This window comes from Protopterus annectens, chromosome 4.part0 (genome assembly GCF_019279795.1).
Source record: "Protopterus annectens isolate FY-2018-M chromosome 4.part0, PAN1.0, whole genome shotgun sequence".
NCBI lineage: Eukaryota > Metazoa > Chordata > Ceratodontiformes > Protopteridae > Protopterus > Protopterus annectens.
Window position 1 is genome coordinate 1721724478 of NC_056733.1, and position 15657 is coordinate 1721740134.

Below are 15657 nucleotides of genomic sequence, written 5' to 3' on the forward strand. Positions count from 1 at the left end.
TGAAAGAGGGATGTGTGGCCCTTCCTCTTCCTGATCCTGTTACAGCTGTTTCCACAGGATCAGATTATGGAGCATAGCACATGCTGTGAATATTTGGGTACATGTGCATGCATTATTCCACCGGATATATCCAGGCACTGGAAACATGATTTCAGAAGCCCAAACACACACTTTATGAGGTTTCTAATTTGAGTGTGTGCCTCATTATGGCGTTCTTCCATGTGTGTGCATGCATTTGTGATGGGTGTCATCATCCACAGTTTCAGGGCATAGCCAGCATCCCCCAGTAAATGTCCCTGTGGGATGTCCCCACAACAAACATCTGGTACAGCTGAGATGTGTGCCAGATATGGGAGTCATGATAACTTCCAGGGTTGCCAGCACACACATTCAAGATAATTCCCTGGGCATTACACATATCTTGGCAGTTGATCAAGTGGTATCCCTTGCGGCTAGTGCAGATTCTACCCTGCTCAATGGGTGGTGCCTTAATGTGTATTACATCCAGTACTTCAGGGTAGTGTGCTACATGGTAAAACAGTTCCATATTGCTGTCCCTCTCTTCAGAATGAAGGGGGGAAGTATGTACTAAATGGCATGTATGAGCATAGCATCCAGAAACTGTTCGTCTTTGAAAAGTACCAGTAGCTAATATTCTAAGGGCTACACATACCTTATTTTCCACTGGGAAGGGTTCCCTTTGATTTGCTCTGGCTCTGAGTTGAATGCATCAAGCTCACAGAGTTCTTGTAATGTGTCCCTGTCTACCCTGTAGTGCTCTACAATCTCCAGCTTATGTAGTACCTGAAAAGTTACCCTGGGCCTGAACACTGTTCTCTTTTTCAGCCTAGGCCTATTGTCAGCAGCACCATCAGCATTGGCTACAGCATCTAGCACATACAAAGGTAGAATAGCTGCAGCAGCCCTAACATTGTGCCAGTTAAAACGTCCTTGTCTTTACTCCAATTGTATTGAAAGATCGAAGAAAAACTAGACTGCAAGCTACACGGATACTTTATGCATTGTTGAATAGCTCCACTGTGTTAGATTGGTTGATTAACATGCAATTCACATGCTTATGCTATAACTAACATCTATTAAACACAGTTGTTGCTTGCTCAGTAGTGTGCTCTGCACATCTTCACATAAATAAGGTAAGCATAGGCAAAATTGATATTGCTTCCATACTCGTGATATCGCGCAAGCATGGACCATATAAAGTAGAGACAATGATGCACACCCTGTAGTCAAACCCAGGACCATCTATATTCCAGCTCTAACACATACATGTGCTGCCACAGGAACAGTTACATAACAACCCAGAGAAACATGCCATTCATTCCTCTGTTTCTTGTGGTTGCTTTATGCTCCGTATCTCGCAAACAATGGTAAAGTAAAAATAAATAAATAAACCAGACAGAGAACACACATTTTAATAACCAAATAATGAGGGTGACACAGCACTTGGGAATTGTGCACTGCTTACATGCACTTTCACCCTTCACAGCTGTATATGTTCATCTCTGCAAGTGCAACCCGAAACCCCCCCACCCCAATGTCAGCATTCACTGTTGCCACACATTCAACATGAACTCTGTGAAAGTGCTTACACAAAGTGAACATCCCTGTGTGGTAACTCATTTTTAAGATTCAACAATTCTAATGATTTTGACCTCATTTCCATCTTCACTGTGTTGACAGCCTGGAATCTCCATGGTTAGTAACTGTGTAGGCGGGGAAACTGCATGGGAGCCCAATGTTGTAACAGAGGAATACATGTTTTAATAAAATGGGACTGCAATCCATCAGCTACATAATGCATGTGCTTACATTACAGAATGATAATCTGTTTCATGCCATTTAAACATTTTAGCAGCCTGCATTACTTACAAGTGTATTCTTCATTTGGGGGTGGGGAAGCGAGGCTGCACTTATACCATGGCACTTAAAAGTTCTTTTTATATTTGTTATTGTGATTTTCTAGCATCCACAATGTGTAATTAGGTAATATTATGTGTGGTGTTACATGTCAAGGTCAGTTCTGTACAAATGTAAGAGCGTTTACTTGTTCTTTTTTCTGTGTAGACTCCTTTCCATGGCTATATTTGGAAAGCTTTGGAATACACAACCAACACAAACACAGAATCTATACAGTTGCTTTAGTGGTTGATGAATCACTCCACTATGTTGATTTGCTTCATTAGCATAAAATTCAGCTACTTATGCTGTAATTTTAATGCCACAAATGTTTTTGTATTTGTGCATGAGTGCACTCTGCTACGCGCAGTTTATTGAATCTAAAACTTTTCGTGGCTGGGTGCGCATTGTGCCGAGACATGCACATGATCAAAATTATCATGTAAGTTTTATTGAATACCCCTGATTGTATTTAATATGAGCTGTGTTCATTCTGCACACTGTATTTATAAAGAATAATAGTTCTTATATCTGTTAATTGTTATTTTTAAAAGAAAAAAGTAAGAAATTATTAATGCAGAGCATTTTGGAGAACATCCTTGTGACTAACAAGAAGAGTGCTAAAGTTAAAAAAAGTAGCATTTTGTGAGGAACACATGGTTTCTGTTGTGTGAGCGCATAATTTATTCAGAGTAAAATGTGCCACTTGTTAGAATTAGTTTGGAAAATGTATAATTATTTTCTATAAAGGCAAGAAACGGATGATCTAAACTGTAAGCAAACATGGATTTGTAGCTGAAAACTGCTCTTACTAATTTATAATAAGTTCTTTTAGCTGAAACAGAACTGTTTTGCAGATGCAAAGCTGTTCCAGAAGTGAAAACGATCTGCACTTTGCTACACATATTCCCAAGATATATGCATGATTAGTATAATTTATTTATTTTATTACTCCTTTATCAACTAGGTTAGTCCCACTAGGCTTAGGCATCTTTTCAAGGTAGAACCAAGGTAGCATTTATACTATTAGTGGAAATTTAGCCTGGGCATCAGGGAGCTTCCCCTACTCTTTTCAGTAGGTGTTGTGGGAGCTTTTACATTCACCTGAGCTAAAAATAACTCAACCAGAATTTGATTTGGTTTAATGTTGTATCTAAAGGATGACACACTCAGAAATGTAGCACCTCACTTATACTGCAAAGCAGTCTCAGCTATCAGTCTTACTGGTGCAGGAATAGAACCCATAGCTTTCTGCACCAAAGGCAGGTGTACTATATACTGCGCTACAGACAATGCAGTGTCAACTTTATATGACCAAAGTTAATTTTCTTTGTTATGTTATCACTTGTATAGCTGCCAAAATTTCTATTTTGTAACTCTTAAAAATAAAAGAAATTAAAAAAAATTGCCATGCCATAAAGCAAACATATTGTTAAAATGTATTATAATTTATGATAATCACACATGTCCTTAGATAAAACAAATTATTGGCTTTTACAGATCAGTTACAAAATATATTAGTTAGATGAAGAAGGACTAATTCAAGTCAAGGTGAAGACAGTGCCATTATTTTGAATTTAATACATTTGCAATGTGTTGGCATTACTTTTTTCCCCATTTGTCAGCAATCAAATCTCAACTTTTATCTTTTTTTTTTTTTTTTTTTGTGGAAGATATTGATTATGTTTTGATAGCTCTATAGCAGTGTGAAACTATCTGCTTTATACATCTTTCAGCTTTCTACATTTTCATATATTCAAGTAAGTCAGTCCCCTTACTCAGTGTCATGATTGCTGCACAGGGAACTGGCAGCTTAAAGCTTGCTGTACTACCTTCCTGATGTACTGTGTTATATATGATGGGTGGACATACAATTAGCATTGCAAAAACGCCACCCTCACCTCTTCATTGATGTTCCCCTACTACTGCTTTGTCTATCCATTTACCAGTTGATACCTCTTTGACATCTCCAGTGTCCATCAGATTCATAAAGTGACCTCAATGTGCACCAGCATAACCCCTGTAATAGTGAAGCACATTTTGCATTTTCATTCCTATTCCACATTTGTATCATTTCCTTCAGTAGCTGGCTATTAATTAAACTGGGGACAATGAAGTCATAAGAATTCATCAATTTATGCATCAGAGCTATCTGTACTGCCTTTTATAACCTAACACAGTATCACTTTGTAATAGAAGTTATAACAGATTCTTCTATCGCATTTCTTTCAGAACATGATGCTTAATTGTAAGCAAGTATATGTACTATTATACTGTGGAATTATTAGTTTGAAAAGAACATAAGGAGTTACTGTCTTGTCTTTGCAAAAACTCTAATTTTGCAGGAAGTGTATTCTAAATAAGAAACCTAACGTCAAAAAGAATTTGTTTAGTTTTGCATTGCGTTGTTGAATGTGTTAAGCACAGAGGAGTTTCATTTCAAGGATGTTTCTAAGCCGGTCAGGGAGAGTGCTAATTGAAGGGACTTTTTTGAGGTAATGCTGCATCTTGTACATCTTACACATGCTTCTTACAGGTAGACAGTGCCCCACCCTACCCAGAAGTATGACATTTAGTTACACAATATACTTATTATTCCTCATTATATGTTGGGCTGCCTTATCTTAATTAGGAGCAGGTATAACATTTTTACAGATGTATTCAGAACAGAGAGGTATTTTAGACTGTGCTGTACCTTATGAAGGCATATTTCTGGCTGGCTAATATTGGCATAGTTTTAGAATATTCTTCTCATGATCTTCTGTTAACAAAAGTGTACAAAGTACTTTGCTCATCTTCACTGAAGAAATAATTCCAGATAATGAATGTATAGTGCTTTGCTTATCTTCACTGAGGAAATAATTTCAGATAATGAATTTATATGTATTGTATCCTTATTTAGGTGAACAGAGTAAGTGGAAGCAATTCAGTTCAACCATTTTCAACAAACTAGCTAGCTAGCTAACTAGTTAACTAAATGCATCCCAAGAGACACTGAGGAGCATTTCTGTAATATTATAGAAACAGAATGAGAGATATACCTGAAATCTCATATTGTTCCTGAGCAATGACTTCCGTCTGACCTCTGAAACATTTGTTCCACTTCATCTTGTCATATAACTGACCTCAATTGAAGGTCATCAATGCACTTGTTTCCCACAATCTGTCTCTAGATGACCAGAGAAGGTCATTGATCAGGCAGTTCCATCTATCTGACCAGGTCTTCCACTGCCCAGGTGACTTGACAAGTACAGGCCAGACATGTAATTCTTCAGCCTACAACTGGAGCTAGGTACACAGCACTATGATATCAAAATTTATCTTTCTGCTATTCATGAAAGTTAGCAATCTGTTAAAATTGCATAGTTGCTTTCAGTGGTTGTAAAATATTCCATGCAAAGTGTGTGAGGAAAAAAAGAAAAATTCATCAAACATCATTTTCAAACTTTTAGCATCCAGTGCAAGTACACCATACATCTCTAGGCCCCAAAATAAAACAAACAAAAAAGTCACAGGATCTCATTAAATGGGTTCATGTTATTGTTGTTTCTTAGCTAAAACAAATGGAAATAAATATTATTTATAGAGTTCCATTATGATTCCTTGAGAAAAATCCAAATGAAGATATCACTGAAAAACACAATTGTAGATGTGACTTCACAAAAAAACATACAAAAGCAAACACAAGAATGTATTTTTTAAGTCCATCATTCACTTCCCATATGAGGGATTGTACCCTGCACCCCCTTCTTATTTACATATTTGAGTTCCATGTTCATGCCATTGTAGAGGGGGAAAAACAGAATCACTGACTGCAGTGCAATAAGACACCCTTGGCAATTACTTTTTTTCAGAAATAAGTTGCAGGTCATCCATTTGTAATTGAAGAGTTGCAACCTTACTCACTTCATGCTCAAGTATTGGAAGGAAAGTGTTTCATACCCCCACAGTGAACTAATATCAAGATGGACTTTACACACATTAATTGCAGAAATCCCTTCTGCTAGTTAATAAATAATTAGCTGGAAAAGCTGTGCATTTACCACTCAGAAGCATACTAAATTGAACTGAGTTAACAAACATCACACTCACAAATACATATAACAACTCACTGGGTTACTGTCCTTCCCCTTCATTCTTACTCCACCTGCCAAATGCCAGGCTCCTATTTAGGGTTCTTGTTTCAGCCATTTCTCACTGCCCATAACTGAGGCCCATATCATTCTTTATGACAAAGTGAACAAGTGCAGGCAAACACTAGAACAATCAGTCAACTGGGACCACCAACTTCCTACCTCCTGAACAGGTGATTTGATGTAGCTGTTCCAGCTATAGTCAAGACTTTAAAATCTCTGTGCCACAGAGATTGGAAAAACAGCAAATTGTAATACTAAATGCTACATTATAAGTGTTTTTTCTTGCATGGGATGCTATATCAGCCTGTACACCCCTAACATGAATGTTCTCAGTTCAAACACCCTAACACTATTATATGCTAACTCCAAAACTGATGATTTGCAGAAAAATGAAGAATTCTCCAAGTTACTTCAATTTTACACTTAGTATGGTCTATATATTCTCATGTGTAGTACCGGAATTCCAAAGACCACAGTTACAGTTCTCAGAATTTCAACAGATTTCCTAATCAGATTTAGTTCCAGACTTACTATAACTACATGAAATGTTATGAGATTAGGTTTCTTCTTTGTTAAGTAGATATTTTAGCAGATGGAAATTAATAGTTTTATATGTGGATGAATAAATGCATTTTTAGTTTGTGGCATTTAGTAGTATAAATAATTTTTTGAGACAAATTTGCAGGGAGTTAAGAACAAATCTTATGTTTATTTGGGCTTCACCTGTTCTTTTTCCCTGAGCAAATTACTATGGATTCCTCTGCATATTATATAAGCGCTGAGTGTAGAAATTTGGGCTTATTAAGAAATATGATAAAGAAGAGTAGACTGAGTACAGACCCTTATGGGATTCTATGCAGGACCAGCTTATGACTGAATGTAGCTGATAGCTATATGGTGCATTTAGTTTTGAAGGTAAATTGTGAACTATCTGATACTTGCATGTAGGAATATATTCCAAAGCTGTCTTGGTAATATACCGAGTGACAGTGTTAAAGATTTTTTGACAAGTCAGGTAATGATGCAGCAATGAACTTACTTTGTTTTTTTTCAGTATAAAATTAGTAACAGGCTGATAGAAACCCCTTAACGAGGTTGAGGGCCATGCTTGGAAGTCAAGTAGATTATGATCTTGGGAGTCGTCGAATAGTTTTCTATGTACTGGTTTCTGGGTAGTTTGTATAAGGCTTATATGAGTGCTGTATGCTAGAATCTGTTAATGTTATTTCTTCCTTTTTTATGAAATAACATTACAGTTGTCCCAGAATAGTTTCATGTATGATTCAGTTAGGTTATGACACAATACAAATACTGGAAATTACAGGTGACTGAGACCTAGCTACATAAATTTAGAGATTAAGATTGGTCCAGCAGATCCTTCAGGTTTCATATTTTTTATTAATGCTTTAAATGCATAATGGTCAACATCTAAAGACTATTTTCCTAGAGGTATTGTACAATTATTTGTAAGCAGAACACAAATTATTTGCTAACTAGAAGGCAAAGCTTCTGGTAAGGGAGGTGGATGAACCTTATTTTTTGGATTTGGTAGGGTAAGCATGCTATTCAAAAATGCTATGTTTTTCTTCTTCTTTTTGGCTTAGCGGTTAATGGAAGTGACTTAATTTGGCAGCAAGGATTAGCTCTTTAAAGTAGTTTCTAACAAACCTAACATTTTGTTAGGGGAATGGGATTCTTATGATCCAGTAAGCATTCCATAGTTTGTCTTTATTAGACATTGCTTGACAGATTTCTCTGTACTTAGTCCTGATAGCACACTAGGGTTGAAGAGAACTGATGACATTTGGTAAGGCAATACTGACCAATTTCTTTATCTCATCACCCAATGAGATGGTGACAATCTGTTAACAATCAGGCAGTTAAGCTATTTAAAGTATCATAGTGTGAGGTTTCTGCTGCTAGATCAGATTAGACATGTTTATCAATATATCCTAGACGCTAAGAAGGTTGGCAAGGTTGCCATATTGTCACTTACGCTGTCTGACATGGTGACACATTCGGTGATCCCTACTGGAATGGAGTTTAAAATCAAGCTGATTGTTGATTACCGGTTGGATTATGAAGTCTCCTTTGAATAGGAATTAAGCTGCAGTAATCAGAGACATTGATAGATTTGTGACAGTAGTTTGAATCCAATACATCTCATCTCTTACAGCTCTCCTTACATTATCTTAGTCACAAGAATTTTGCAAATAACATCCCAGGTACACACAGATTCTCTTAATGCATATGCTCAGGCTTTTCACTTTTCAAGCAAATGTGGCACACATAAACTTTTTTTAATGGACTTGCTCCAGTGCACATTCCATACAGTGGACTTTACCTCCAACAGCCTACCCCTCCCCTTAATTTATTTTCACTCAATCAGTGCTGCTCTTATAAAATGGATGAATGTAACACATCTGTTGTTCATTCTTTAATGTATATCAGGCTCAGACAACTCACATCTCACTGTCACATGAATATTTATGCTCTTGCTTCACTGTGAAGTAAGCAATAAAGCATTATGAAACTTAGACTCAAGCTGTTATACTATGGCAGTTATTTCTCACTCTCAGGTGATCTAGGCAAGTATGTGAAACACAATTGTTGCTTATATTATTGGACCAAGCAGTACAAATCTCACCTTGAATATTTGTTTTACTTCGGGCCTTCATTTTTGTTCACTTCTTATGCACTTTCTGCTAGACTGGGAGAGAGCCAAGTTACTGTAAATAAACATAATATGTTTCATTGTTTTCTTGTGTTAAAGATGGCAAGTGGTATTGTTTACTCACATGTTTCTTGATTGCATTTGATTACTGTGCACTAGTTATGGGAGTGTGGCTTCATGGAGTATTTGCTGGCTCTGTGTCACTTTCTGATGTTATCACTGGTTATGGTAGTGCAGCTTCATGGAGTATTTGTGAGCTCTGTGTCACTTACTGATGTTATCACCATCATGGAAGTGTGGCTTCATGGAGTATTTGTGGACTCTGTGGCACTTACTGGTGTTGTCACTATAATGGGAGTGGGGCTTCATGGAGTATTTCTAAACTTCCTGCCATTTCTGGGCTCTGTCTCACTTACTGATGTTATAGCCAGTATTTTAAATTCCATGCTAGATATTTCACATTTAAGCCAGTTTTATAAAATGCATATTTTATTGGGTTTATTGTGTTGTGTCTGCACCTGTATTTTTTCTCTCTCGCGCAATTTGCTATTGGCTTATTCAGTATTATTAGGTTTGTCCTCAGTTCTAATGGAATTCTAGAAAGAATACCTTCCTGTGCAATAAGCTGAGCAATTTTATTCTTTGAAGTTCCATTAGTACACTCAGTTGCTTTGAGTAAATTGTGAGATCACTACCTTATCTTAAACTGTACTACAGGCAGGACGGAGCAAGTCATGTTTTCTTCCTTCATGAGTACTGACTAAGTTTATTCTGTTACCAGACATGACATTTTACCACCCTTATACATCCACCCTCATCAGTTTTATTTACCCCTTCAGTTGATATGCTTTTCTTTCTTATTTATCTTTAAATAAGAAAGAAAATAAAGTCAACTGAGGGAGTAAATAAAACTGGATGGACTGCATTGTTCATTTTCTCCTTCCAGAATTTGTGTAGCCTATATTGCTGCTGTTTTTTGCCATATGTGGTTTTATTTTCTTTCCTCTGCTACCTGATCTACTCCCATGAATTTCCTAAACCTGGTTAAAGAAAGATGTATTAGATAATGAAGTCATCTACCCTGGATTTATAATGAAGTCATCTACCCTGGATTTATAATGAAGTCATCTACCCTGGATTTATAATGAAGTCATCTACCCTGGATTTATAATGAAGTCATCTACCCTGGATTTATAATGAAGTCATCTACCCTGGATTTAATACACTCAGGCTTAACAGAAAAAAAAAAAACAGATGAGCTGGTTGTGTTGCCCTTATCTACAAAATCTGGTTAGAAATAACTATTCTCTCTACACAGATCACAAAATTTAACAATAAGAAACTCCTTAACAATAGAATATCTCATTGTATTTCAGCTATTTATATTCCACCTGGATACCACATTTCAATACCATAATTTATCCTGTACATGATATCTCACCATATTCGACAATAGCATATTATACAAGACAGCCTCAACATAGAGTGACATTTGGTCAACAATGATACTACCTCAGAATCAATAGTTTTATACAGCTTTACACAGCTAATCACATCCACCTCCAGAATCAATAAAAACTCTGACAAGCAATAAATTTAGACTGGATCTTTACTAATAATCCAAACATAATTCAAACATGTGGATGCCTGCCAAACACAATAAGTGACTATAACCAAATATGTAATACAACAAAATTTAACAAAGGCTCCTTTATCAATAGTCGGACCCAATGTAACTGAAACATATTAAAATCCATGCCACTCAATGCTGCTGTCTCACAGTTTAATGCAACTTTTGTAAATATTTTTAACAACCAACCCCTATGTGGATAAAAAGAGTCAAACCAAACCCTACACCATGCCTGAGTAAAAAAAGAAAAATCAAGCAGAACAAAAATGTATTCATAAATTTAGGCATCTCAGAAATCTTGCTCAGGGCCATAATCAATGGACACACAAACTTATTATACCAACCTCCAATAAGAATAAAAAGTCAAAGACTTTTTTGGTCATCACTAAACAAATGAATACACCCTGGACTAACCACACAATCTCCTTCTACTTCTAATAGATCTGACTCTAAGCCATCTCATTTCAACTCCTACTTTATGCAGACAGTGCCATCTCTTATTAATAAAATAATAACAATTCACTAGTCTTTCTCTCCTCATCCTCTGCTAAGCAGTCACATTCATTCTCCTTCATCCCATTTCCCACTTTTTTCTATAAGAAAACTTTTACTATAATAAAACCAACTTCTTTAGCTGTTGTGCAACTTTCAACAGATTACTTAAAAAGCAGCTGTTGCTTTGGCTTTACTTGTATCTGTACTGATAAACCAATCAATATCTGAGGGATATGTCACATCCAGCTGGAAAAATCCTATATAATTCTACTACATAAAAGTGTACATTAAAATACCTTTCTAACAATAGGCCTATTGTTATCCTATCCCTTCTATTTAAAATATTAGAAAAATGCACCCACTTGCAACTTATGTAGTACATTAACTGTACCAACCTTTTCTCAAAAACCCAAGATGGTTTTAGGCCTCAACATAGTCCTAACAGTGTTCTCCTTAACTTCACAAATATCATAAACTAACATAGGAAAGACTGCAACCTGGTATCTTCTCTATTCTTAGATTCGTCAAAAATATTTGACACCATATCCCATCAGCATCTTGTTACTGAACTTTCCTCTCTTGGCCTCCAATAGCCCTCTCTCTCATGGTAACCTAGCTATCTGATTGATAGACAGGAAGCAGTCAAACAGAAACAAAATCTCTCATGTTTCCTACCCTTTACTGTCAGCATCTCACAAGGACAGAGGCAACTCCTTCAGCTGGCTGCTGATCATGTGATTTGTGTATTTGCTATTTAAACTTGTAAGGTATTCTGTGAGTTTAATCTGAAGAAGTTGCCGTAACATGGCAACGAAAAGCGCTTCATTCATTAAACAGCACTGGTCTCTCTTTTGTGTCTTGCCGAGTCTGTTGGATACTTTGTTCATTTTATTACAAATTTGCTGACAACTCAAGCTGCAGCATCATCCCAACCAACACTTCAGGACAGCAACCAAAATGATTTCATTGTTATTGAAACTTAGCTAAAAGATGCAAATCTACATTTAAATAAAAAATATATATGCTCTTCAATCCTAAACAATGTGAAAATGAAACACAGTCTTTCAAAATAACTTAATCCAGCAGCACAAACATTGAAACTATATCCCAAACTTCCAAACAAAACGTATGTGCATCCTAAATGACAATAACACCAGATTTCACCAACACATATTGCAAGCCATTAAAAATACACAGCAAAAATTGACTCCCTTTACAGAAACAAGTACTACCTGACAGGTGATACAAGACAAACACTACCGTCTTTTATCCCTACTATATATCTCACCTATTTTTACAAACCTAAACACATGTACTTTCAGCTAGCTTTTCCACCTGTTACAATAAAGCAGCCAAATTTGCTGCCAACCTTACATATAGGACTTATCACTGCAGAGCCCTGAGACAACTAAACTGGCTTTAGCTATCTAACTATTTAACATACTCATAAATTATTCCTATACAAACACCACCAAAATGTCCAGCATTAAAAGATATCCTGTAGTACTACTCTCCAGATAGAGACCTTTACCCAGCCAATAAGCTCTTAATAAAAACAACAAAAATCTAATAATTTAGTTAAATACTCACTATAGTTTAGACTCTGGAACACCATGCCTAAACGCACCATGAAAATTTTCCCCATTTGAACCCTTGCTAAAACAGCACTTAAACCAGATAAGATCATGCACATACTCTTCACCTGGGTAACTCCATTCCTTTTGTTAGCCTAGATCCCTTATCCCTTTATAACCTCTCTTCCCTTCTGCACAACAAACCTTTCTGCCTCTCCTTCTCAGTTTCCTTAATATTTTAATCCCCACTTTATATTTCAGTTTCTTTCTGACCTTCACACTTTATAAATCTCTTTAAAATGCTCCCCACTACTTTCTGATAAATAGGTTCTTTGTCAGTATGCACCTTAGAATTTTTACCCCACTATCCTTGGCTCTGTAACTATACAATGCCTCTATCCCACTTCTGCCTTTAACTACTATCTACCAGCTAACTAATGTGTCACAGCCTTTGCATCAATGTTATTTATTCCTAACATCTATACTGTCTTATAAGTCATATCTAATGTCTGTTTGTACACATATATTGCACATGGACTGTTTTCAAATGTTTTATACTTGGAATTTAATATCATGAATAATTTTATCTCTGAAAAAATACTTGCCCCGGGATTCATGAAGCTCGGCGCAAGGCCGGCGTAAGGCTTGCGCCAACCGTGTGGCGTGAAGAGGGCACAGTAGCGTCAAATGCATATTAATGAAGGCACGCTGCCGACACAACCACATGCACAGGAAAGGGGCGCAAGTACATAGGGCATGTCAAAGTGCCACATGGAGGTGTGGAAATGGCAGCTGTCAATGTGCAACCTAAAATGCTGGCATATAACAAGTTGCAAGATAGTAATCACCTCAGTGTCTGTGGATACTGAAACATATGCAAAGCATGCAATAAAGTACCTGTGAACACAAAGTGAAGATCAAAAAAAATTGCACGGTAGGGAATAACGGGTCCCATCCCATGAACAAATGACATGGAAGACCGTGTGGCCGTAGTCCAATACAGTGTAGATAGCCATATGTGGTTTTCTATTTTGTTATCTAATAGGAATAGTTGTAAGTATCTATTATAGCAAATATGTATTATTATTATTTTATGTATATATTAGTTACATTGGATCATAAATATTGTAATATTATATTTATTATGCATCAATATAGCTACCACTACATCAGGTTATATAAGTGAATTCAATTTAATTTTATGCTTATGTGCAAAACAAGTGGATTTTAATAGGTGTTATGAGGTCTTAGCACATTCATGTTACACATCCATTAATGTAATGTTTTTCATAAATGTGACATTTATACAAATGTGACTTTGTTGTGGCGCCTTTAAGAAATGATACACCCCTTGGCGCCAAAAAGGTTTTTTAAACGCAAAGAACGCTTTCATTAGCAGTTCTGAGGAAGACCAGTATCATTTGGTTGAAAGCGCTAAACTGCTGTTCACGTTTAGTCTGTTTTTGTGTGCTATGACAGTCTAAAGTGTTGTTTGCAACACTTTTTTATCTTTTTTCACTTATCATTGTTGCTGTACGTATTTTGGCGTTTATGTGGATTAAATCTGTGTGATTTTAACAATCTACGTGGTGTCTATCTGCATTGAGTCGCTTATTGGCGGCACCGGAGTATTTTGGGTGATTCGTTCCACTTTGTTGTTGTTTCAGATGTCGTCTCCAACTTCGGCAGCCTCCGGCGAGGAAGTCGATAGCACACGCACCTTAGTGAATCCAGCGCCTGCAGTACATCATGACATAGCACCGGACAGCAAACGCAAATTGGAAGCGTTCAATTTGGAACTCAGTGAGCTAAGAGGTGAGGTTTAGCATTTGACTGTGCTTGTAACCAGACTGTTATCGGGGGTTACTGAACCGTGTCAGCTTGTTTTGCCATCATTGTCAGATAACAATCATGAGTGTAAAAGTAATTCTACTAAAAATGCATGCGGCACATCTTGTCCTTCTGCTACCAGTTCAGGAGCGTTTAATTCGATTTATAAAGGACAAGTTATCAATACTTGTTTGCCTTCTGATGTTGACAAGAACAACTGCAACGATTGTAATGATTGTCATGATAAACAATTAGATCCTATTGGTGAGCATTCTAATGACAGCATTGATATACCTAATGGTCAAAAATCCAGACATAACAGTCAACCACTAGGGCTGGATATTACTGCTCCGTTATCCAGCAGTAATATCAACATATCTGACTTCACCTTTGACTTTTCTTTATACGATTATGACCTTGAAGCTAAGAGGACAGGAACTAAACCTAAAAGACTACCACCTGCAAGGACATATTCGACTGTAACAGCCAATAAAGCTAAACATATGGGGAACGGGCCCGACAAGCAAGTTAAATCTATGCATCCAGTAGCAGGTCCTGTAAACAGGGTGGACAATACTGATTTATTCAACCAATTTCTTTCTTTTGACTTTTTTGTTGACAGGGTTGAAGCATTGGAGAATACTGTACCTATACAAGGCGAGAGTAACAGAAATGTATCAGTTAGTTTAAAGTCTATGATATATTCCTTAGGGAAAAAACTAAAGACCATCAATGGACTTAAAGTGGACAATTTGTTTTTGCAGAAATGTTTAGATGACAGGATTGTTCCTAAAGGGTTAAGATTTTTCAAGTTACCCTTAGGCATTGATTTGACTGATTCTGGCATTATAGAATTCAACAATTTTTTTGATGTATGTGGTTTTAACTTTATTAGTTTATTGATGAAATATCATGATGAGAGATTGAGTAAGTGTATTCATGAAGGTGAAGTGCTAAATACACAGATAGTTAATGACTTATTGTTTAAAGATTGGGAAAAATTATACAATAAGCAATATTTTGAAGCTAAAAAATGGGCTAATACCCTATGTAAGAGGAAGTTTGATAAAATTAAGAGGGACAAAGAACAATATCAACGACAATTAGCATATGTATGGCCGAGAAAACATAATTATGTACAGGGACAACATAGAGGGGGTATTAATTATGATCAAGATGCAACGTTGGGAAAAGAGACCCACAGTTACAATGCTGGTAACCAGGGCAACCACTATTGTCCGGATTTTCGGACACAACAGAGGGATCACTATCCACCGTATCAAAGAAGGGGTCCAAGGACATTTGCCAGGGGGAACCGGCAGGAGGGAATGCCCCAATATCGATAACAACTAGTAATTTGAATACAGTGAACAATGTATCCACTTATACAGCTTATTTAGG